Below are 24,662 nucleotides of genomic sequence, written 5' to 3' on the forward strand. Positions count from 1 at the left end.
CTTTTAGGAGGTAGTGTGGTCAAGGAGCCACAGGCTTAACAGGGAGGATTGTTAGGCTTTTGCTAATACACAAACAGTCAATAAATGATGCACACGACTTAGTTGGGAGATCCACACCAATTTATAAAAATAGGTATTTAAATTTTTTTTTATATATATATATATATATATATATATTTTTTTTTTTTTACAAAAATAAAAAACAAAACATGCCCATCCAGGGCGCTACTAAGCCAATAGACTCACACACATATACTAATTAACATAAGAGAGAGACCAAATATACATGATGCACTTTAATGGAATGTTATTAACATGAAGGTTTAAGTATATTCACACTTGCCAACAGTTGAATATGTAGTTCCTCTTGTAGATCTTTTTTGCATAGGACGAACAATGATATCATTTGATGGTATTCAAAACATTTCAATACATTTACGTTTACATTGGCACGATGTATATATGTATATATGTATGAATTCAATTGGTCAAAAGTGTATTCTCTCTTAGTTGTGAGCGAGTCATCGAATATTCAAATGAATTTCGAAGGGATTTCTTCCCTCTTTGTTTTTAAAATGCACGAGCACTTTATTTATTGCCATTTTCTCCCATACTGTATGGTAAACTAGTATGCATTTGCACTTTACAATATGTCTGCCGCTATTCTCACGTATTGTTGGCTTAGTCCTCTTTTTATAATCATGAAGAGGTGGAGTTAAAATGGCGATTTTTTGTATTGCACATTGACACTGAGGAAGCCGTTTCACGGCGAAACGCGTTTGTCTTTGATGGGGTGACGGGGGTCTGTCAATAAATCTAATAGTATCCAGCTTCGAGTGCCGTCTGCTTTCTTGGATGCGAGCGTGCAGCAATATATATATATATATATATATATATATATATATATATATATATATATATATGTACTGGAATAAATTCGATCAGGTAAGTATGTTTTGAAATGGAAATACTTTTCGTTTTCAGAAGTTGACAGTTTTTAGAGGCGTACATGTTCTCCTATGGAGGAAAAACAAATACTGCATACAGTTACTTCACAGCGACTTATGGGACCAATTTCCTGGAATAAAGGTGAGTTTAAGGGCAAGGTCTAAGGCAGCACCAACAGGTCACACCGAGCAGCATCGGGGCGGCCAGGTGCAGAGGTGCAGTACAGCTTCAGGCACCGAATATTAATCATTGGGGATCGGTTCGGTTGGAAAGAGGCTGCAGGTGCAGACTGGTAAGCCAGTCTGTCTGGACCAACAGGCAGGGTCAGGTTTCACGATGTTGGGGACGTGGGGACACCTGTCCACTTCCACCAGGGGTGACGGGTGCAGTGGTGTTTTGGGGCATCTGGTTTTTCACAGCTGAGTCACTCGCAGTCGGGGAGGGAAGATGGTTGGCTGCACACACAGGCTGCAGGTGACGTCGAGGGGTCTCATTCTAGTCCACGCCCCCCCACCCCCCCCCCCCCCCACACCGGGCATCCCCCCCCACCCCCGGTCATTCCAAGGTAGATTTTTCTGGAGGCCTGGGGGACCACACTGGCACAGTTGACCCATTTCAACTCTGGCTTGGAGCGATGGGTTTAGCGGTACTAGCTGATGTCGGGTTTACTCGTTCGGAGTACTCCCAGGTGTTTCTTTGGTACCTGCAAGGTGCAGGGGACCAACCCTGCTGCCCCATGGGAGTTCCTGAATCTTGGTAGAAGTGTTGGCAGTCCTCCCAGGATTTTGTAGGCACAGCAGCTTGCATGGTAAGTTTACTTTTGTGCAATTGGCGGGAACAGCGAACAGGCTAGGAGAGTCAGTGCCAAGTCAGTTGCTTCTTCCATAGTTCTTGATTTTCACTGCTCTTTGGTTTTTCTTCTTCTTTCAGGTCAGCAGCATCTGATTTCCAGGTGACAGGGGATCTCCTAAATACAAATTTTAGGGGAGGGTAGGGTAGTAGCCGTTGTCCTACATACCCCTGGGGTCACTACGCTGCCGATATGACAAATGTTTGTGGGAAGTGGAGATGACCCTTTTCCAGAGTTCCTAAGTTTGCCATCACAAAGATGGCAGACTAATGATTTTCATATTCACGTCAGGTAGTCCACCTTAGCGGTGGGACTAACCTGAATTGAATTAGCCTCTGACTACTAATTTTCCCTCCTATCTAGGCACCAAATGGGCAATGGACATGGAGGTTGGGTCTGCATCCTCTACTGTGAGGAAAGCCAGATATGCATACAAAAAGCGGTGGGCTCTTTGCCTTTGAATACTAATTCACCGGTCATCCTGTGGGAAGGGGTGTATGTGAGAAGTTGGCCTGATATGCAGTTCTCACTATTCTAGTGATCACTATGTATCAGTCCAAACGACCCTTATTGATGATTGGTTGTAAGTCAACCTTATAGACCAGCTATCCTAGTAGCATGGACGAGAGCAGTCTTTAGGCTAAACTCTAGAGGGCGTGTTAAGCCAGCTGTTATACCATCACATATACCCCTTGAACACCAAGCGAAAGGACACCACGCAGGTTGTTATGAAAATAAAAGGATATTTATTTAGAACACAACAGCCCTGGACTCTTTATGAGGACAGGGAGCTAAGCACAATACAAAGCTCTTAAAGAAATACTGAAAGTCGCACAATTTACACAAATGCCCGAGGGGCACGGAAAACCATATACTACAAAAGTGGAATGCGAAATTACTAGCAGGTAAGTAATACTCTCAGAGACTTTAGAAACGCTAGGCCTACAATGCTGAACCCTTAGATTAGAAGCAGGAGGCCTAGGGATGTTGTGTGCAGAATGGAAACTCTCACGCGTAATGCGGGACAAAGTCTATGGATACTAGTAAATGCAAAAGTTAGTGTTCTCGGGCGAACCCGACTAGGTAGGTCAAAAACGAAAGTGGATCTAGAGACTTAGAGAGTTGTTCTACGCTGGAGCACCGTGGTACTCTGTTTACCTAGCCCAGGGGCTGCGGCTGCATAGGGTTCAAGTGTCGTCGGGTTTCTTCTTTGATGAACCAGGAGCCTGAAAGAAGTTGTTGCTGGCAGGCGACCAGTGAAGATGGTTGATGTGATCCAAGCCTGGATCGGTGATGGAGACGACCTGTAAGCAGAGGGGACCAAGTTCTGAATCACTAGCCAGTGATTAGATGGGCACCAGGATGGCACCGGATGAAGTCACCCCGACCAGGTGAGTGGGCGACGCTGAGCTCTGCAGTCTCTCGGACCAGGAGGCGTTGTCGGCGACCAGGATGGAGGTGCGGGCTGTCCCACTAAGGTATCTGCTGTCGGCGATGCTGGACCCAGGATTGGGGCAACAACTCTTGGCAAATGCAAGCCCACGCGGTGGACTCAAAATGGCGTCTGGAGTGGACCAGGAGGGTCCGGGGTGCTCCTCTGTTGGAGGGGAGCAAGGGCCAGCCTGGAGCAACCAGACCAGCGATGGAAGTGTCGTAGTTCGTCGTCAGGAGGGCTACAAGCCAGCAGGCAAGTGGCCGGACAACGCGGTGAGCAGCAAAGAGCTGAAGGGCCCCACGCAGATCTCGTGGATGCTGGGGGGCTGGACTTCGGTGCTGGAGCTGCTCAGGGTTAGGGCTTCTCAAACCCCAAAGCACTCACTCGAGGATGCCTCGGCGGTCGTGCTGGATAAGCGTAGTGCAGTTCTGAAGATGGCCGGTCCCTCGATGTCTCGTCACACCCACGAATCTCAGCTGGGCTGATGATGCAGGTAGAGGTCAGAGGTGCCAGGGAAGCCGGGTCTCGTCGTGCTGGTCGGTCTGGTTCCCGAGGAAGGACGTGCAGCAAACCGCAGGTTACTTAGTTGGTGCCCGCTGATGCAGGGTGACTACTCCTTAGTCACAAGGGAGAAATCTTGAGAAGAAGTCTTGAGTTCCTTTCGTAGAAAGTAGTTTCAGGATTCAAAGATGATCTAATTTGGAAGGGTCCCCGCTCCCACCTTTATTCTAAAGAAAGGGGCTGGTACGCGACTAGGTCCTGCCCATGGGTGGTACCAGGAAGGGGGGTGGTTACACCCCTCTCCCATGCCGGACTTTCCCCAGCTCAGGGGCTGGTGTGCCCCTGGAACTGGTTCAAGCCGGCCTATGCATAGTGAGCACCAGGGTGCCACTTGCTGTCACCTTCCTATTCAGCCCTGCCTACCCAGGATACACAAAACCCTGTCTGGGATGGTGCTAGCACCGCCCCTGACAGGAAACCCTTAGTCCAAGCTCTCCTCGCTGGAAGGACTCCCAGCAGCAGGAGGTCAGACTTGTGTCTGTGGTGGCAGCATCCATTTTGTGATGCTGAGGCTCGAGTTAACTTTAACCGGGGTTCACAGTTACATACATGTCGTGTCCCTCTAGAAGGGTGGAATGCTAACCCAGTCGCCAGAACTTGCGAGGGGTTAGTATTCCAATTTGTATGACACCTTACTCGACATGTTTTGATAAAGCGATACCAGAGTTGGCATATAACCGCGAGGATTATAATGCACTTAAGAGTATATGGTATGCGTTATCATGGAACAGCTATTAGGACTTGGTTCCGCAAGCTGCAAACGGGCTCAGCTCATGCCAGAGCACCATCTCACATGATTCCAAGCACTCTGCCTTCAGGATTGTTAAGGCTTGCCATAAGAGTGACTGATAGGAATCTGTGTCCATTTTAGGGTTAGATATAGGTATACTATATCTACAGCAAGGGGTGATGACACCACCTTGCCCCAGCTGTCGTGCAGCCAGTTGTGTCAGATTTGGATATCCAGCCAGGGGTGGCATAATACATGCTGCAGCCCCTGGTAGGCCCTGGGTACACCTATGCCCTGGGTACCTAAGGTACACTGTACAGGGACTGATAAGGTGACTCAGTATCCAATTAGATATGTACCTAAGGTACATGGAATCCATTTTACAGAGAGAGCAGTAGGCCTGGGGCCCTGAATAGCAGGGTCCCAGGTCAACTAAGTCGGAAAACCAGCAAAACACCAGGCAAAAAGTTGGGGGTAACCATAGTCGGGTATCCACCCTCCTACAGTGTAAACCCCTCTACCTGAGCAGGCTTTGCTCCTGACCTCTTGAGAGCAAATTACCTCACAGATGGGGGTCAGAAACCCATCTGTGATGGCAGGCTGACCAATACCAGTCAGTCAGCACAATAGTAGTTGGTAGGTTTTCAGGGGGGCCCTCTAAGGTGCCCTCTTCGTGCATGTATTAATAAATATATCACTGGAATCAGTGTTGGCTTATTAAAACAAGATGTTTAATACCAAACCTCTTTGGTTTCAGTAAAGCCATAGTGTAGAGGGGTACTCGTTTTCACCAGTGTCCATCACATATACTTAAAATTGCTTCCCTGTTCACTCGTACTGGCAGGAATTGAACTGGTCCACAAAGGGGCAAATCTGCTCATGCAGATATGCTCACACATACAGTATAGTGCACCCTGCCCTAGGCCTGCTGTAGGGGTGACTTACATATACTGTATGCAGTGTCTGTAGGCATGGCACACAGGGCTGTGTCCCATGTTATGTTTTCACTTTTGTGTGCACTAAGACACATAGCATTTGGTGAGGGGCCCCTTAGGGTGGCACAATACACGCTGCATCCCCCAGGGACTCTCTTTGGTACCTATGCCATAGGTACCTGGGATACCATTTACTTGGGACTTACAGAGGTGAAAAGGTCTTGCCAATGGGTGAACAGTTGTAAAGTTTTGGGAAAGAGAACTAGAACTGAGGACCTGGTTATCAGGGTCCCAGTGCACTTCCAGTCACAATTGCATCAAATACCAGGAAAAAAGTGGGGATGACTATGTCGAAATGGTGCACTTTCCTACACAACCTCCACCCCCCTCCCTGAGAAACAAGAGGATGAAATTAACCTTTCGAAGAGAGTCTTCATCATCTAAGTGGAAAAATCTAGAAAGGCCATCTGCACGGTCATGGTCAATCCCAGGTCTGTGCTCCACTTTAAAGTCAATTCGTTGTAGGGAAATGGTCCACCTCATCAGGTTAGATGTTTTCGCCTTTCATTTACATCAGTCATTTGAGAGGCCTGTGGTCAGTTTGAACAAGGAACTAAGAACCAAACCGGTATGGTGTGAGAAAATGGATTTCTGTTGCAGTACCCCGCACTTTTTGCCAGACGTTTGATGCAACTTTGACTGCCAAGTACTGAGTCCCTGCTGTGCAGGTTCCCAGTACCAGTTTTCTTTTACTCACAACAAATCCACAGTTGGCACGTCTGCCCCTTGTAAGTCCTTAGTAAGTGGCATCCTGGGTACCTCCTTACAGCCCCAAGGCATGGTGCATTGTACCACAGGTGAGGGCATTTCTGCATGAGTAGATATGTCCCTACAAAGCTTAAGTCAATTCTTAAATATTGTAAGTGTCAGGGAAGCCATAAGGAGTACATGGGGTGGAAACTTGACAACTCTAGTTGCCCAGCATCATGATGGCTTCACTGAAACCAGGAGTGTTTGGTACCAAACAACTCCTTGTAATAAATCCACACTGATGCCAATGTGAGATTTATTAAACCATGTACCCGGAGGACTAAACAGAGCTGCATATGCCACCACCCCTGTTAACTGATCTAATTTCCTTTCTTTCCACACCTTTTGATGTAGACCTGGAGCTCTCTTCCCAACTTTATTGGTCTCATTAGGAATTCATAATTTACCTCTGATAGTGAGCCAGGGATGAAGTTTCCCACGAAAATGACAGAATTAAAGTCAAGCAGCGACTGCTGGAAGCGCATGTCAGTCACAGACCCACACAATGTGTGTCTTTTATACTTGGTCTTTGGTTCCAGCTCAGTCATGCAATGAATGTGCTCTCATGCACCCAAAAGCAATGCAGGCATAGGACACCAAACTGTGCATCACCATACCTAAGAGCAGGTTGCGATCATCGCCATACTGGGATTTGCAAAATGCCAGTGGGCTAGATATGCCTCCACAGATTTAGCTGGGCTTGCTATCAATAGAAGACGGTGCCTAATTTGCTGTACTTGTGCAACGTGCCACAGAAGTGCTAGATTTACAGTTGCCTACTGTGAATACCAAGACTTCCTAAGAGATCCTTCAACCAGATTCTACCTATTTTTAGCCAATATTGCCATTCAAGGAGGCCCTCATTAACACCCTCATGGACACCTGGTCTAAGCTGTACTTGTGCCTAACTGGTCAGTTGACTTTGGCTAGGCATGATGGATTAGCACCTGGTGATCCTGTTTTTTGTTTTGTTAAAGCATCTCACGCCTAAAAGTCTGGTGGTACAAATGTTGACCACTAAAGCCACTTCTAATGCTCTTCGGACTAATCTTCTGGCTACAGGGTCAAAACCTATGGATGCGTTTGGAAAGAGAATGTTCTCTTTGGCTAGTGAACACAGTATGGTGTCTAGCCTGGTGCACGCATGCTGTATGGGATGTGGCTAGTGATACCTTGCTGGCCGTCACCTAAGACCTAAGAGCTTTGATGTCTCAAATGATACATGGTCTCCTGGATGCAGCAAAGTATGTATTAAGTGCAGACTTTGACACCACATACAGTATAGACATAGGTATTGGCACTATAGTAGCTCTTAGTACACCTGGGTGACATAATCCAAGTTTTCAGGAAATATCCACTCATTCTTGAAAGGCATGCCCTTTGACTCCAGATTGCCTGTCTAGAATGGAAAGATGATTCCGCGCTAAGCAATTCCACCAGTAATTGAAGATTTTTTTAGAGATTATTGCAAGGGTATTTACATATAAGGCTAGTCTTCCGAACCTGTGCATCAATAGCTATCCCAGTCCTTGCAGGGGTCATGGCAGTTGTGAGAAGTTGGCCTGGTATATAATGCTCACTAATTCTAGTGATCACTTTGTACCATGCCAAGCAACCCTTATGATGATTGGTTGTAAGTCAACCTTATAGACCAGTTATCCTAGTGGTAACGTGGACAAAGCAGTCTTAGGCTAAACTCTGAAAGGCATGTGAAGCCAGCTGTATTACCATACACAACCCCCTTGAATACCAAATGAAAGTACACAACACAGATATATATTGAAAATATATATTGATTTATTAACTAAAAGTATCCCCTGGACTCTTTATGAGCACAGAAGCACAAGCGTTAAATCACAAGACAGTTTAAAATACACAAAAGTTTCACAATATGGATGAGCCCTAGGGGCCACCTAAACCATATACTAAGAAAGTGGTATAAGAGATACCAATCGGAAAGGAAACGGGCCTAGGGCCTTGGGAATCGCTGGAGCTATTCGAGACTAGCGGTGACTAAGTCGGGAAAGGCCAGCGGGACTCGGTGCAGTGTTTAAAGTGCACGCACTCACCAATGCAAAGTCTATGGTGCGTAAAAAGTACAAAGTTAGTTAGTTCGGAACCTTCCGAGTGACCTAGAAAGCTGAAACTTGAGACACAGGCCCTAGAGATGTGTACCAGTGTAGGAACACCGGCGGAGTTGAGCTACCTCACCCACAGGAAGCGGGTGCATAGGGTCGAAGTAGTGTCGGGTTTCGTCACGCTGGTCGATGGTGCTTGGAGCTGAAGATGCTGCAGGCGGCTCGAGGTGAAGAGTTCCGGTGGATCTGAAGATGTGAAGACCTGAAAGCAGAGGGGACAATGTTCAAAGTCACTAGCCAGTGACTACCGTGGAACCAGATTAGAACCAGGCGATGTCAGGTGCAAACAGGCGTTGAGGTGTAGCTTCTCTCTGCAGCCACGTGGACACCGGGGGTCGAGGACGGCCAGGAGTCGGTCACGAGCTGTCCCACGCAGGCTTCTCGCTGTTGGCGGTGTCGGCAACTTGATCGGAGCAAACAGGCCTTGGCTAATGCAAGCCACGCAGGAATCGAAAAATGCTTACCACTCGGACCAGCAAGGTCAGAGCGGGGGCTCCTTTCTGCAGGAGCTAGGGCAAGTCTGGAGCAACCAGACCCGCAGTGTAGTTCGTCGGTTTCGTCGCCAAGATGGCCGCTGACCACGTGGCTAGTGGCCGGGATGGAGCGTCCAGTGGCACAATGCAAAAGGGCCCCACGCAGATCGTGGAGATGCTGGGGGCTGATCTTCGGTGCAAGGGCTGCTCGGTGGTGGGGGTTCTCAGGCCCCAAAGCACAACGTTGAGGATGCCTCGGGTTCTGCGCAGTCAGCTCTTCGGGTGTCTTCCAAGATGTCCGGTCCCACGTCTCTCAGTGCCTCCACGGGTCCTTTCTTTGCAGGGACTGTGGATCGGGCTCTGAGAAGTCTGGGAGTCTGGGTCTTGTCAGGCTCTGGGCTCCGGCGGGAGGCGGCGGCAAAGCAGACGTCGATTCGCTGGTTGGTACCTGTATTCACAGGGTGGCCACTCCTAGGCCACAAGGGAGATTCTCTTCAGTCTTCTGAGCGGCAGAATGTCGAAGTCCAGTCTTCTTCTTTGTTTAAAGTTGATTCAGGATGATCTCCTGTGCAATGGCACTGCTCCCACTCTTATTCCCAATCTGATGGGTGGATCACCTACTAGTTCCCTCCTCTGGGTGGAACCAGGAAGGGGGGCGGTTACACCCCCTTTCCTTTGTCCAGCTCCTAGCCAGGCCTGGGTCTGGAAAGTCCCAGGACCGGTTTGGACTGGCTTATGCACGGGGACACCTTGTGTGCCCCGGGCATGTCTGTTTCTATTCAGCCCTGTCCTACCCAATACACAAAACCCTGTCTGGGGTGGTGCTCGCACCTCCCAAGGCAGGAAACCCTTTGTCCAAGCCTCCCTCGCTGGAAGGACTCCCAGCAGCAGGAGGTCAGACTCGTGTCTGTGGTGGCAGCATCCATTTTGTGATGCTGAGGCTCTGGTTAACTTTAACCGGGGTTAAGGCTACACACATGTCGTGTCCCTCTAGAAGGGTGGAATGCTATCCCCGTCGACAGAACTGTCGAGGGGATAGTATTCCAATTCGTATGACACCTTACTCGACATGTTTTGATAAAGCCAAACCAAAGATAGCATTTAACCGCGAGGATTATAATGCACTTAAGAGTATATGGTATGGCAATATCCCGGAACAGCTTAGGGAGTGGTTCCCGACAGCTGCAGACAGGCTCAGCTCATGCTAGAGCACCATCTCACATATTTTCAAGCACTCTGCCTCCAGGATTGATGAGGCCTTCCATAGGAGTGGCTGATAGGAACATATGTGTCCAGTTTAGGGTTAGATATAGGGATTCTATATCTAAGTAAGAGGTGATTACACCAACTTACCCCAGCTGAGTGATCAGCCAGTTGTGTCAAATATGGAGGCCAGGCCAGGGGTGGCACAATACATGCTGCAGCCCCTGGTAGGCCTAGGAAACACCTATGCCCTGGGTACCTAGGGTACACTGTTACAGGGGCCAATAAGGTGAACCAGTTCCAATTGGGTATGCACCTAAGGTACATGGAGTCCATTTTAAGGAGAGAGCAATCAGCCTGGGGCCCTGAATAGCTGGATCCCAGGCCAACTATGTCAAAAACCAGCTAAACACCAGGCAAAAAGTTTGGGGGTAACCATAGTCAGATATCCACCTTCCTACAGCAGTGACTGAGGCCATTCGCACCAGCAGATACAATTATCCTCCAACTGTTCTTTCCCTGGTGCACCAGCTGCTAAATAGCATTATCTTGCCTCATATGCCCATACTCAGTGGGAAGCAGGTACATATGACATTTCCCCCCTGGCTTATCAGACAACTAGGTATTGCAAATCATCCTGCCTTTTATTGCTTATCTGTCCTGGTTTCCAACTTATGAGAGCGATTCTCAGTGGACTGTTGTGCTGGAAGTCAACTTTCTGCTGGCCACTGGTGTTGGCTTTGGTAAGAGGATAAGGGTGCTGTTCTTGCTACTTCCTCGTGCTGAAGAAGGGCAGAGGCCTTAGGCCTATACTGGACTTCTGCCCACAAAATGCTTTTCTCTTCAAAAGATACATGCAGAAATCCTCCCTTCTAGATTCTTTTAGCTCCAGACCCAAAAGACTTGGTGTCCATGGACTTGCAGAACTCTTATTTTCATATATCTGTCCTACGGTCCCACAAGTGTTAACTGCTTTGCAAGGTGTGGTTAAATCACTTACAATTTGCTATGCTTTACTTTTGGCCTTGCTTAGGGCTTTTAGGGATTTGTGAAACTTCTGGCAGTGGTCAAAGCCCACCATAAGAGGTCAGGGATATATGTATTCCTGTACCCAAGCGACTGGCAATTCAAAGCGGTCTTGCCACAGGCAGTTGCAGACTACCTCTGAACAGAGGCTGAACTCTTGACATTGTAGGGGTTTTCCATCAACAAACAGGATGTGCAGTCAATTCTCGAGGATATACGTATCTAAACAAGGAGGGTCTTGCACCTAAGTTTCCTCAAATTACACCGCCATGCATTGCGATTTAGAGACTGCAGTTCAATATAATCTATTTGCCAGCTGCAGTAGTTAATGTCATCAGTGCAGCTGAAGCCCTTTGACAAAAACTATCTGTTCTGGGCGCAGGGAGAAATTTGCTGTCTGGCGTGACCGCTTCATACCAACCATCTGGAAGCCTAGGTTTTGGACTTCTGCCAGGCTGTGATGTCTGCGTCTGTGCACACGTTCAAGGAAGATTACTTCCTTAAAAATCCAGTCTGAAGGGAGGGCAATTTTCCTGTTTGGGCCTGCAAAACACAGCTGACCTCTTGCTATTACCATGGTAAAATAACATTACCAGTTAAGGACACTACCTTTTGCCCTAACCATGGCTCTGTTACTTTATCAAGTGTCTGACTCCATTGGCAACTTCACTCCATTGGCAGCCTTGCTGAAGTCCTCCACATCTTCCCCTATCTCAACAATTGCTTCATGACCACTTTGTTAGGGGAGCTAGCACAGTTCTACCTTGCTCTTATCCTCAGGACCATTCTTATTAAGTTCTTTTTGAACTACTGAAAACAGTCAATGATACCCCATCAAATGTACAGTACATGCAGCCATCCTTGTCTCCAAGCTCTAATAGGCCTTACCTCCCCCAGAGATATTAGCAATCTTCCAGACAGTGATTACCTGTTGTAAAATAATGCTAAATTGGTCTGGTGGTTTGTGATGATTATATTTAAGGCATGTTGCATCATGCAATCTCCCATGTCCAGCTTTATGTGTACTCCTAGCTGCACCAGGATCAGTTGCAGTACAGCCTTTCTAATCCTCTTACGGCCAAAATATCTCAAATGCCATTGCTTAGATTGTGCCTGACTCCTATTTTTCCTAATGGATCATCCTTTAATATAGCGGTGTCGCAAATCGTGTTCGCCTCCTCACAATGTCCTTACAGGGTCTTTGTTTTATATAGCAATCATGCAAACTGTGGTCTCTCGAAACAAGTTCATTAGATTTGGGGAGGTGGGCATTTTTAGCTGGAACAGATGTTTTTTTATTTCTCCACATAAAAAAACCTATAGCTGAAGGCTATATTTTTGCATCTCAAGCTTCATCCAAACAGTCCTATTCAAAGTGGTCATGACAGCACCCATTGTCCTCTGCTAAATTTGAACACAAGGTGCACTCACTCCAGGTACCTATGGCAGTTGAGATAGTTGAGTGGACCTTCTTTCAAGACCTATCCTTGTTGTTTTGTCTCATTACTGTGGGTTTAGCAAGTTGTTCAGTTTGCCTAGAGTGTGAAATCCTGGAGGATGCTCTAGATTAATTTTTTGAGACCTTGTAGTGTTCAGTCATTGATGCCTTTAAGCAAAGCTCCTCAAAACGAAACAGTATGTTTCCTGGATGGGAACCAGCTCATTTTTTGTAAGCGATGGCTTCAGACAAGCTTGGAGAGGGAGACCCTTTGTGCCTTTTCTCTGACCACTTGAATGTAAATATTCTCAGGGAGAACTGAGAAAGCTAAGCTGCTTCGTCATTCTGGTAGAACTGCCAAGTTGGTTTTCTGACTTTCTGTCCTTTCTTCAGAGGCTGTACATAAACCCCCCCGCAAAGCGGAAACCTCTTGTTCGAGGCATGTGGGCTGCTGAATTCATATCTGTGCATAGATCGCCGCCTAGTGTTGGGTCCGGATGATTGCACACTGTTGTCCTGGAAGAGTCTTCGAAGTATCACGAGATAGGTGGCTCCTCCCCTGGACTACAGTGCGCATGGGCATATCCTCTCCATCCTCAGATTGTTTTTTCCGCCATTGGGTTCGGATGTTGCTATCTTAGCTCAAGTTACGACAACTTCCTACAAAGCCACAAGGCTTTCGACAGCGTCGGTATTGGTTCGTTCGGTATCGGTGCCTTTGTTTCGAGAGGACATCGAGGACTCAACAGGTTTTTCTTTCCACACTCGACCCGATCTTCGATCTCAAATGGAAAGAAGTCCATTCAAGAGGTGTCCCCTTTGCAATGCAAAATACCCGCACATCGATGTCCACCCGGTGTGCAACAAGTGCCTGTCCCCAGACCACAACAAAGCCAACTGTATGGCCTGTGCCTGGTTCAGGTCGAAGAAAACTCTTCGGATTCGACGCGCGGCTCGATTGGAGTCGAAAAAGTCAGCGCCTGTTCCCGTGAACATCTTTGGGGACGAAGAGGTCGTTGATCTGGAGGATCAGGAATACTGCTCCGATCCGGCTTCGGGCCATGACTCCTAGTATGACACCGAAGACTAAGAAGTGCAAGAAGAAGACGAAAACGTCATCGATGAGGTAGGAGACGACGTGGAGGCCCTTGGGGCCGTAGAAGATAGCTCAGGCGAGGAGCTAGGCCCACCCGGCTATACGGGGGCCGACAATGACGCACTCAATAAGGCTCAGGTCGAGGGATAGCCACTAGGCCTTACCCATGATCGCCAGTCTCGTTCTACAGCCCCGCATAAAGGCCCTGCTTCGAACATTACTAAAAAGCCTTCGGTCTCGAAACCGCCATCGGTCGATACAAAGAAATCGAAACCGACAGCATCATTGTCAAAATCGAAACCGAAAGTGCAATTGACTCTGGTCGGCTCCAAGGCCACGAACCCTTCGGAGCCGAAGAAAAGGAAAATGTCAGTCGATGCCGGAAAGCTCAAGAAGGTCATCGAGCCAATGGTTGGGGCACCGAAGACCAAGGTCAAGGCCGCCGAACCACCAAGGCCGACGCCGAAGGGAGTCGGTTCACACAAAAGGCTCAAACCGAAAGACTGGATCGATCCTCGGTCGAGGCCTACAGACAAGTCAAAGACTGGCTTCAAGGACCCTGTCGAGTCGACGCGCCCCAGTCCATTCATAGCCAAGGAAGTGTCGGAGTCACTCCAACACATCAAGGATAAGGCTACAGCGGTCGGACCAAAGAAGGCCCCGACGCCAAAGCTGGTCTGACAAGTTCAGACCGCGTCGACACCTATCAAATTCGGGTTGCCACCCTCAGTGCGTCCGAAGATGCTCGAGCCGAAACAAGCTATCGGCGCCACTAAACAAGTGTCGGCGGAAATGGAGGCTACGGAAGAGCCTGAAGCCCAGGAGCCGAGGCAATTCATCGACTCCGAAACTGGTAGACTGTCCATATACAAAAGAAAAATAATACCAGAAACACCCATGGAATCATATAAGATTCCCTTGAAGAAGAAGAGAGTTTCAAAAACATCTCCAGCTCTTGTGGAACCCCTCCATCACTATGGACAGGAACCTCAAAACTTTTCCCCAACATACTCAGATGTGGATGCAGGGGATGATGAACATGAGGATGACCTCTATCATGTGGACACTGATCCCGATGATCAAGCCCAACCATGGGCAGACCCTGCTGACTCAAGGGATCCGCAGACTGGCCCCGATATTCATGTGTACAGTGTGAAAACATCTCCTACTGAGGACACAATTGCCTTTAACGCCCTTATTGAAAGGGCGGCCAGTAATCATGACGTCGAGCTACATGCTGACCCTGTGGATGAAGACTTTCTGGTCGACACCTTTTCCACTTCAGAAAGGGCGGTCAAAACCCTACCCATGCTAAAAGGGGTCCTTAAGCATGCTAGTGACATTTTTAAAGACACCACTAGAGCCAGGGTGTTAAACCCAAGGATTGTGAAGAAATATAGACCAGCCCCTGTGGACCCTACTTTTATTAAGGGACAGTTGCCATTGGACTCATTGGTTGTTTCTAATGCACGTAAGAGAGCAAACTCCCAGACTACAGGTGATGCTCCTCCTCCTGACAAAGAGTCAAAAGTTATGGAAACTTCAGGAAAAAGAGTGGCTGCGTAGGCGGCTAACATCTGGTGCATTGTCAACACTCAGGCACTCTTGGCCAGATATGACAGGTCCCATTATGATACCCTTGAGACACTGTTGCAACACCTACCTGATCAGTACAAGGAGGGGGCAGAACTACTCATCCAGGAGGGGAAACTGATAACCAATGCTTCCATCAAGTGCGCTCTAGACGCAGCTGACACTGCAGCCAGGGCCATCAACACTAGCGTTATGTTAAGGAGACACGCCTGGTTGAGAAACTCAGGATTCAAACCTGAAATACAAACTTCTATCCTCAATCAGCCAGTTAACCCAGACTTCTTATTCGGACCTGAGGTTGACAACACCCTTGAAAAAATTTAAAAAGACACAGAGAGTGCAAAGTCTATGGGGGCTCTGCAGTCACAGCAGTTTCGGGTGGCTCCTTTCGTCGCTCCAATACTAGGGGCCCCTCAAGAGGCCAGTCAACACAACAGACACAATACAATAAGGGAGGTACACAATCCACCTACAATAAGAACAACCGGGGTGGATATCGTGGAAACAACATCAAGGGCAGAGGCAGAGGAAACAACAGTTCCAGATCCTCTGCCAATACCAAACAGTGACACCCTGTCACTGCCCCCCGACCATATAACACCTGTCGGGGGGGAAACAACAACAGTTCCTGCCAGTCTGGAAGTCCATCACCACAGACAGGTGGGTGAGACATTGTACAGTACGGGTTTTGTCTGGAATTAACGTCCACTCCACCCAACATCCCACCAAGACACCGTCCTATGTCCGCAGAGCACATACACTTATTGCAGCAGGAGGTCGTCAGCATGCTGCAAAAAGGGGCCATAGAGCTCGTGCCTGTAGAAGACCAAGGCTCAGGGGTGTACTCTCTGTACATTTTAATACCCAAAAAGGACGGGTCTCTCAGACCTATACTGGACCTCAGGCCTCTAAACAGTTACATTCTGTCAGAGCATTTTCATATGCTCACCTTACAGCAAGTTCTGCCGTTACTCAGTCAGGGAGACTTCCTCGCAACACTGGATCTAAAAGATGCGTATTTCCATATACCCATACATCCATCACATAGACAGTATCTCAGGTTCACTATTCAACATCAACATTATCAGTTCAAAGTCCTCCCTTTTGGTGTAACAACGGCACCCAGGGTGTACACAAAGTGCCTGGCGACAGTAGCAGCACACCTCAGGAGACAGCACATACATGTCTACGCTTATCTGGACGATTATTCAAGCAACGACGGCCCAGCAGTGTGCCAGCCACATGTCCCCACACCATTCATCTCACGTGCGACAGTACCTGGGTGCAACACTAAACACTCTGGCAGCCAAAGCTCAGCCAAATTCAGCGAGAATAAACAGCATGCAATTGCTGATACAAAAATTCAGACCTCAACACTCGCTTCCAGCGAAAGTGTTCATGCAGTTGATAGGCATGATGGCCTCCTGCATCTTCATAGTCCGCACTCGAGACTACACATGCGTCCGCTTCAGGAGTGCTTAGCACGTCAGTGGAATCGGGCTCAAGGACAGTTAAAAGACCTAGTGTTGGTGAGCGGTCGGGCATTCAACTCTGCATTGGTGGAACCCACGAAACCTTTGCAAGGGCCGACCGTTCCAAGAGCCTGTGCCACAGATTGTACTGATGGCGGACGCGTCTCTCCAGGGATGGGGAGCTCACGTACTCCACTACACAGTGCAGGGACTATAGACAGCACAGCAAAATAAGATGCACATCAACCTTCTGGAACTGATGGCAATCTTCATGGCGATGAAAGCTTTCAAGGTACACTTGTGCAACAAGGTCGTGTTGATCCGAACGGACAGCATGACTGCCATGTACTACATACAGAAGCAGGGAGGAACACACTCTCCACAGCTGTCTCATCTGGCTCAGAGCATGTGGAAGTGGGCAATTCAAAGAAACATCTTCCTCATGGCGGAACACCTCCCGGGCAAGGACAACCAGATGGCGGATCTGCTCAGCAGACACAGCCACCAGATGCACGAGTGGGAGATACATCCATCAGTACTCCAACCGTACTTCCAGCGGTGGGGTCATCCACAGATAGACCTGTTTGCCACAAGGGAAAACGCAAAATGCTTCGCCAGCAGGTTCCCACAGTCGCAGGGCAATGCGATATGGATGAACTGGTCAGGCAAATTTGCGTACGCTTTTCCCTCAGCACCTTTGTTACCGCTTGTGGCACGCAAACTACGGCAACACTCGATGACCCTCATCCTGGTTGCTCCAATGTGGGCACGCCAACCATGGTACACCACGTTTCTAGAACTATCCGTGGTACCGCATCAAAGGCTATGCCTCACACCCAGGCTTTTGACGCAGAGCCATGGCGACATTCAGCATCCAGATCCACAACAGCTCAACCTGGCGATCTGGCTCCTGAAGTCCTAGAATTTGGCTACCTCAACTTGCCGCCAGAATGTATGAATATCATCAAGGAGGCAAGACGGCCCACAACCAGAGCATGCTATGCGGCTAAATGGAAAAGGTTTGTCATATATTGTAACAACAATGACATCTGTTATTTGTTGCATTTATACAGATGTAATCTAGCGTACAGTTCCATTCGTATACATTTATCCGCCATAGCAGCCTATCTTCAGAACTGGCAGCACCTCTCATTATTAAGAGTGCTTGCCATTAAAGCTTTTCTGGAAGCACTTAACACCATCGCTGCTGCAGCAATTCTCCCCATATGCTAACTATTCTGCATTCCCATTGTTCATGACGAGCTCAGCTCGTCATCAGCACAGCTCAACAGTGCCTCATGACGAGCTGAGCTAGTCATGAGCATCAAAGGGGTTAAAAGAGTGATCCCTCCCAGACACCCACCGTCACCAGTCTGGAACCTGAATGTGGTCCTCACCAGATTGATGGGACCACCTTTTGAACCTCTACACTCTTGTGAGATTCAATTTCTGACCTGGAAAGTTGCTTTCCTAGTAGCCATTACCTCACTGAGGAGAGTTGGTGAACTCCAGGCACTGACCATTCAAGAGCCATTCATACAGGTCCACGCAAATAGGGTTGTATTACGCACCAACCCTACATTTATGTCTAAGGTGATTTCGCAGTTCCACATGAACCAGACCATAGAACTGCCAGTTTTCTTTCCTAATCCAGAAAATGTCGTGGAGAGATCCCTACACACGTTAGATGTCAAAAGGGCTCTAATGTACTATATAGACAGAACAAAGGATTTCAGAAAAACAAAACCGCTTTTTGTTGCCTTTTCTCCACAACACAAAGGCAACCCCATTTCCAAAGCAGGGATAGCCCGGTGGATCGTTAAGTGTATACAGATTTGCTATGCTAAGGCTAAACGCACACTAACCATTCCACCACGAGCACACTCCACACGTAAGTTAGGAGCGTCCATGGCTTTCCTGGGGAACATTCCTTTAGAAGAGATATGTAAGGCAGCCACTTGGTCCACCACACATACATTTACGAAACACTACTGCTTAGATTTGCATTCTAAACAGCAGGCAGCTGTAGGACAGGCTGTTCTCAAAACTCTTTTTCAGACTGCTGCAGCTGGCACGGGCAGCCGCCGCTAACAGGAGGGACTGCTATGTAATCTATGCACAGATATGAATTCAGCAGCCCACATGCCTCGAACCGAATATGCTACTTACCAGTATGCATCTGTTCTTGGCATGTTGGGCTGCTGACATTCATATCGCCCACCCTCCTCCCCGGCGCCTATAGCATCTGTAGCATTCAGAATTACTATGTAGCATGGACATCACTCACTGTATTACACTCCATCTCTGCCACAATGGCGAAAAACAATCTGAGGATGGAGAGGATGCCCATGCGCACTGTAGTCCAGGGGAGGAGCCACCTATCTTGTGATACTTCGAAGACTCTTCCAGGACAACAGTGTGCAATCATCCGGACCCAAAACTAGGCGGCGATCTATGCACAGATATGAATGTCAGCAGCCCTACATGCCAAGAACAGATGCATATTTGTTTCTTGGAGTATCCTGCACATCTCTGTACCATTACTCAACGTGATTGCTTTGTTTCATAAAAGCGAGCCTTCACCATCCCTGGCTTAGAAAACCTGGTCATCCTTACAGTTGCCATAATTTGTCCACCAACTAATGTAAAATAGGATATCACTAATATTTTTATATTGGGCATGCCAGATAATATGCTACTGAAACCGACTTTGTGAAACCTTCTCCACTGCCTTTCTAGGCTGTCAAACAACAAACAAATGGTGTGATGTACCTGTTCCATCCATTTAGAAGCCTTGTGGTCCTGTCGGTTTGCAACCTCCTACTAGCTATAAGAAAAAGTTACAAAAAGTGATGGATGAAATGCTTGAAATCTCATCCATTGGTAATTGCTTGAGGCTGCACTCCAGTCCATCGTTATTTTGCACACACACCACCTCAGTTTGGACCCAGCCATGTTCAAATCAGTCTTGATCCTTCTCCAGTATAAATATTCAAGCCCAAACTGCCAGGCCAGATCATTCTGAACCAGGATATAAGAAACTCGGGACCAGTTTCACCAGAACGTTACATTACTTTTTCTACTCATGGCCGCCTGCAGCATGCAGGACGACTTTATTTCTGGTCACAATTTTAGCCATGTATGTCAGCAAGGTTTAGACTCCAGGTTTCTAAGAGATGCACAAGTTGTTCCATTGGGGCAAAAGGATCCTGAGAACTTTTTGGCTGCAAGTTATTGTCTGAGTTGACATTTTTTAATGCCATCATGCATCCTTGGCTAAGCGGACCTTACATTGCCTCTTTGCCAAATGTGCATATGAAAGTACGTATGTATTCACTCTTGAATAAAACTAGTGCTGTATGCTTTCCACCAACCAAACGTTTTGTGATGTTGTAAGAGCTGCAGCTAAGGCTCTCATTACCAAATGGATTGCACATGGGTCTACGTTACAAGAGACCACTCCCCCATGCAGAGATAAAACACACCCCAAAGCTAAAAAGCTATATTTCCAGTTGTGTACGTTGGAGAATTATGCAAGGCAAATATGCTTTCTATAGACGCTAGGCTCTTGAGGGTTCTTTTGTCTTAAATTTGGCTTTAATGTTCTTCTGAACCTGTTCGCGTAGACATAGCTGCCTCATGCAGAGTTCTCCTAACCCTACTGAATTCTTAATGTTCTTTAATCTAAGGTTAATTTTGTGAGAAAAGCAGGCTATGGAAGTACGATAAAGTATTCTTACTGGTAGTTCATAGTCTTTCTTTCTTTCTGAAAACCCTCTAACCGGCCCCTTATCTATTGGCTAAGATCTAACACAGTTTGGCTCCTTTTTAAGAAAGGAAATGGGGAGAGTAGGCTCCCATTGTGGCTGAGGTATAACCAGGGCTAAGATTTTGATATATATCGGAGTAGCGTCTTTTTTCTGTCCCACTGCTTGATGGCATTGTATGAGTCTGTCTACGGACAAGGAGTAACATTCTCTATAAAAATGACTTTATTTTCAAATGTTCTTTGTAGCCTGTTTCTCTAAACCATTTAGCTTGAAAATCTGGAACAGTAGCACAGCAGCACTTATTACACCTTAAGATAGTATGACGTTCAGTCTTTCCAACACTGTAGGACTTAAGTGGAGGACCCTTTCACCTTGACAGTGTAAGAAAGATTTCCCCCAATTCCTAGCCTTCTGCTGGTTCTTTTTCCAAAAGTAACTGCACAATATTAAAGGCCTGTTGTATAAACAGTAAAAGCTAGCTGGAACGTTTATCATCATCACGTAGTGGTAATTTCACTGAAAAGTGAAAGCTACAGCACATTCAGCTGTTACTGTCCACAACTTGCAAACTTTTTAGACAAAACTGCTTCAGTGTCGACTGCGTGAGAGGTTTGATCCTGAGCCCGGGACTATTTTTTGTGATTAATAGCATATATACGTACTTTTATGAACTAAAAATATCCATTTAAGTAACTGGCATTGTAATTTGTCTCAAATATCTTAGTTCTGTTTAAAGTGTTATCAGTGTAGCATAATCCCAGGAATTTACAACTTCATTTTTTTCATTTCACAACAGAAAAGGCTGTACATGTTTATTTTATATTAGTTGGTGAGCATTCCATCAAATAATATCCTATTTGCCAACCAAAATGCCTTAGCAGTTCTTGGAAAGTGGGAAATTACTTGCTCAGAGAAGCGCAATGCATCTGAAATCTAAAATGACATAAACCACAATTACCAGCCTATGGGATTAGGGTTCAGGGATCTTGCAGAAGGAAGGGTGGGACTGCTGTGAACAAGCCAAAGTGCAGAGCTGTTAACGACTCATTCTTTGTCATCTTCCTAAGCTATTTCTTGCTAACATTGGATCAACAGGGTTTGCAGCGCGAATCTTTCTGGATTCACTATGCTGTGCATTATTCCGCGGTCTAGTGGTTGGGTCCGAAATCGTAGTCTTTTTTTTTTTCGTAGCCCAGGTGGGCGTCAACGTCCACCTTTTGGTGTCCTTCTCGTAACGTCGGCATGCTTCCTACGGAAGCTCCCACCCTTAGGCGCCATCTTCAGACTCTTTTTTCCGCCGTTGGGTCTGGATCGTTCCACGTGGGGCTCAAGAGTTTTGGAGGAAAAGAAGACACTGAGAAGCGGCTTTGCAAGGAAAAGCCTGAAAAGACGACGAGGGATAACAACTTTGAGCCAGGACGATGAACAGGAAGGAGAACTTCGACGACCAACGGAGGATGCGCACAGGGGGCCCCCTGAGCGCGCGACATGGACAACACACCTTTTAAATTCTGCCGTAACTGCCACCACAAATACGCGCAGAAGGATCAACACCCAGTTTGCAACCTCTGCCTACCGGTCGACCACGAGAGAAAGGACTGCAACGCCTGCTCCGCCTTCACACCAAAGACTCTCCGGGTTAGAGAGCGACATAGACGGGACAACTACAACATGCAGGGAAAAAGTCAACAGCCGTCCCTTCGGGACATGTGGTTCTCGAGCGACGAGGAGGATAACGTCGCTGGGGAAGACGACAGCTACACGGTCGGAGAGACCGATAAGACTTCTAAAGAGGTAGGAGAGTCGACGACCCCTAAAGCCCCGACAGAGCCTCGACAATCTGAGGCAGACTCTCGAAAAACAGAGTCGAAGTCCTCGAAGGGAGCACTGGCGCCGAAAATCTCGACGGCCACAGTTGCACCCAAGGACAAACTGCCCAGCGGATCCTTCGAAAAGGACTCCCAGATGGCGAAGACCGGCGAAAAGCCAAGGTTGTCTAAGCACATTCCCTAAAAGGAACGTTCGACTTCGAAAGAGTGGCTTCGGCACCGACAAAAGCCCATCGCGATGTCGAAATTTACGACGAAGAGAGCAGCCGAACCATTCGACGCCAAACAGGCCGCCGAAATGGAGAGGAAGAAAAGACGGCTCGAGGCAGAGATGGATAACATTCTTCAATGAAAGAAGTAGTTCGACGAAAAAATGAAGAGATTCAACATCCCGTCGAAGCAAAGCATGGTGGTTGTGGAAATGGAAAAGGAGTAGGACTTCGAGGCCGAAGAGCCGCCGAAAAGTCCCGAGGCCCAGGAACACCTGGATGAAGAAGCCTCATACTACGATGTTGAGGGGGAAGACTATCAGCGGACGACCCTCGGATCAGCATCCTCGGGGACAGAGGACCTGGAGTGGCAGGACCTAGACACCGAGAGCCCAGAATAGGCCGTGAGCACGTACCCTTCGAGGCCTTTGCCGCCAGATGACATTGGGGTCTACAATATAGTCATCAAGAACGCGGCAACAGCTTTTGGAGTAAAGCTAGACGAGGAGAAACCGAACGCAGACTTCCTCCTCGAGACCCTGCTCCCCACGTAGACGCGGAGCCAGTACCTCCCTATGCTTGAGAGTGTCATGGCTCAGGGGAAGGAGGCGTTCAAGGAACCAGCGACATGCAGGTCCGTCACGCCTAGGACGGAGTAGAAATATAAACACTCCGCCAAGGACCCTCCATACATCAGGGGATCCGTTACGGCGGACTCCATTATTGCGGCGACCTCCAGGAAGGGGGCTAATGTCCCAACGACTTCAGGGCCACCTTCAGACAAGGAAAGCAAGAGGATGGACCTAACTGGGAGAAAGATAGAAAGGAACTCTGCAATGCACTGGCGCATGGAAAACTAAAACGTCCTGCTGAACAGGCACCAATACCAGATCCTGGATGAGATCGGACAGATGCTGCAGCACCTACCAGATGAGTACCAGCAAAGAGCTGCACACCTGGTGGTGGAGGGAAAGAACGTGGCAAATGCCTGCCTCAAAACTGCCTTGGATGGAGCAGACACGTCCAGAAAGCTGATGATGTTGGGAGTCACTGAGAGAAGACAAGCTTGGCTCAGGATTTCGGGCTTTATGTCAGAGGTACAGCACAACATTCTTAGCACCCCTTTCAACGGGGAGACACTTTTTGGGGTGCCGGTGGATGAAAAGCTCACCCAGCTGAAAAAGGAAAACGAAACGGCAAGGTCCATGGGGGCTTTGCAATTCAAACAAGAACAAAGAGAGGTACCCCGTCACGTAGACCGAACGGAAAGGGTGGGGGGGGGGTAACCAACCAGGAACGTCACACCGGACATTCCAACAGTCAAAGCATGGCGACAACCAAACACAGCAAGGGCACCAGAAACAACACTGGCACCAACAACATAGAGGCCAGTCCTTTCGCGGGAGAGGGAACGGACGTGGACAAAACAAAAGAGGGGGCCAACAACCCACCTCTAAGTGACTCCGTCACGAGAGCAGTGCCCACCCGCGCAAAGCCTCCCAGCGTGGAGCACAAAAAGTCCGGCTCAGGGTTACACGGAATACACATCGCAGAACATGTAGCACCAGTAGGAGGCAGGTTAAGTCGTTTCTTCCAGGAGTGGAAGAAGATAACCACAGACAAATGGATACTCAACATCATACAGTTCGGATACGGCATAGAACTGGAAAAGACACCGCCAAACAGAAAGCCAAAAAGAAAGGCACAGTCAGGAAAAGAGCTAGAGGTACTTCAAAGGTAAGCGACGGACCTCCTGGAAAAGGAGGCCATCGAGCCTGTACCATACCGAGAAAGGAACAAGGGAGTGTACTCAACATACCTCCTCATGCCAAAGGTCAATGAAACAATGAGTTCCATCCTAGACCTAAGGTTCCTGAACAAGTTCATAAAGACACAGGAATTCAAGATGACCTCCTTACAGGAGGTCATTCCTCAGATAAGGGACGGAGATTTAATGGCCACCATAGACCTCAAAGATGCTTACCTGCACATTTCGATGAACAGGCAGCACAAACACCTACTAAGATTTACAATAAACAAAGACCACTACCAGTTCACAGCCCTAGCGTTCGGACTAAAATCCACACCAAGGGTCTTCACCAAGTGCCTCGCAGCAGTGGCAGCGCACCTAAGACAGGAAGGGATC

General features: G+C 47.8%; 1 protein-coding gene across 1 annotated transcript in view; it reads left to right on the plus strand.

Annotated features, from left to right (window-relative positions):
• MDN1 (midasin AAA ATPase 1) overlaps nt 1-24,662 on the plus strand; it is a 2,142,100-nt gene that overhangs the window by 649,177 nt on the left and 1,468,261 nt on the right. The gene's annotated exons all lie outside the window — the stretch shown is intronic.

This window comes from Lissotriton vulgaris, chromosome 6 (assembly GCF_964263255.1).
Source record: "Lissotriton vulgaris chromosome 6, aLisVul1.2, whole genome shotgun sequence".
NCBI classification, from domain to species: Eukaryota; Metazoa; Chordata; class Amphibia; order Caudata; family Salamandridae; genus Lissotriton; species Lissotriton vulgaris.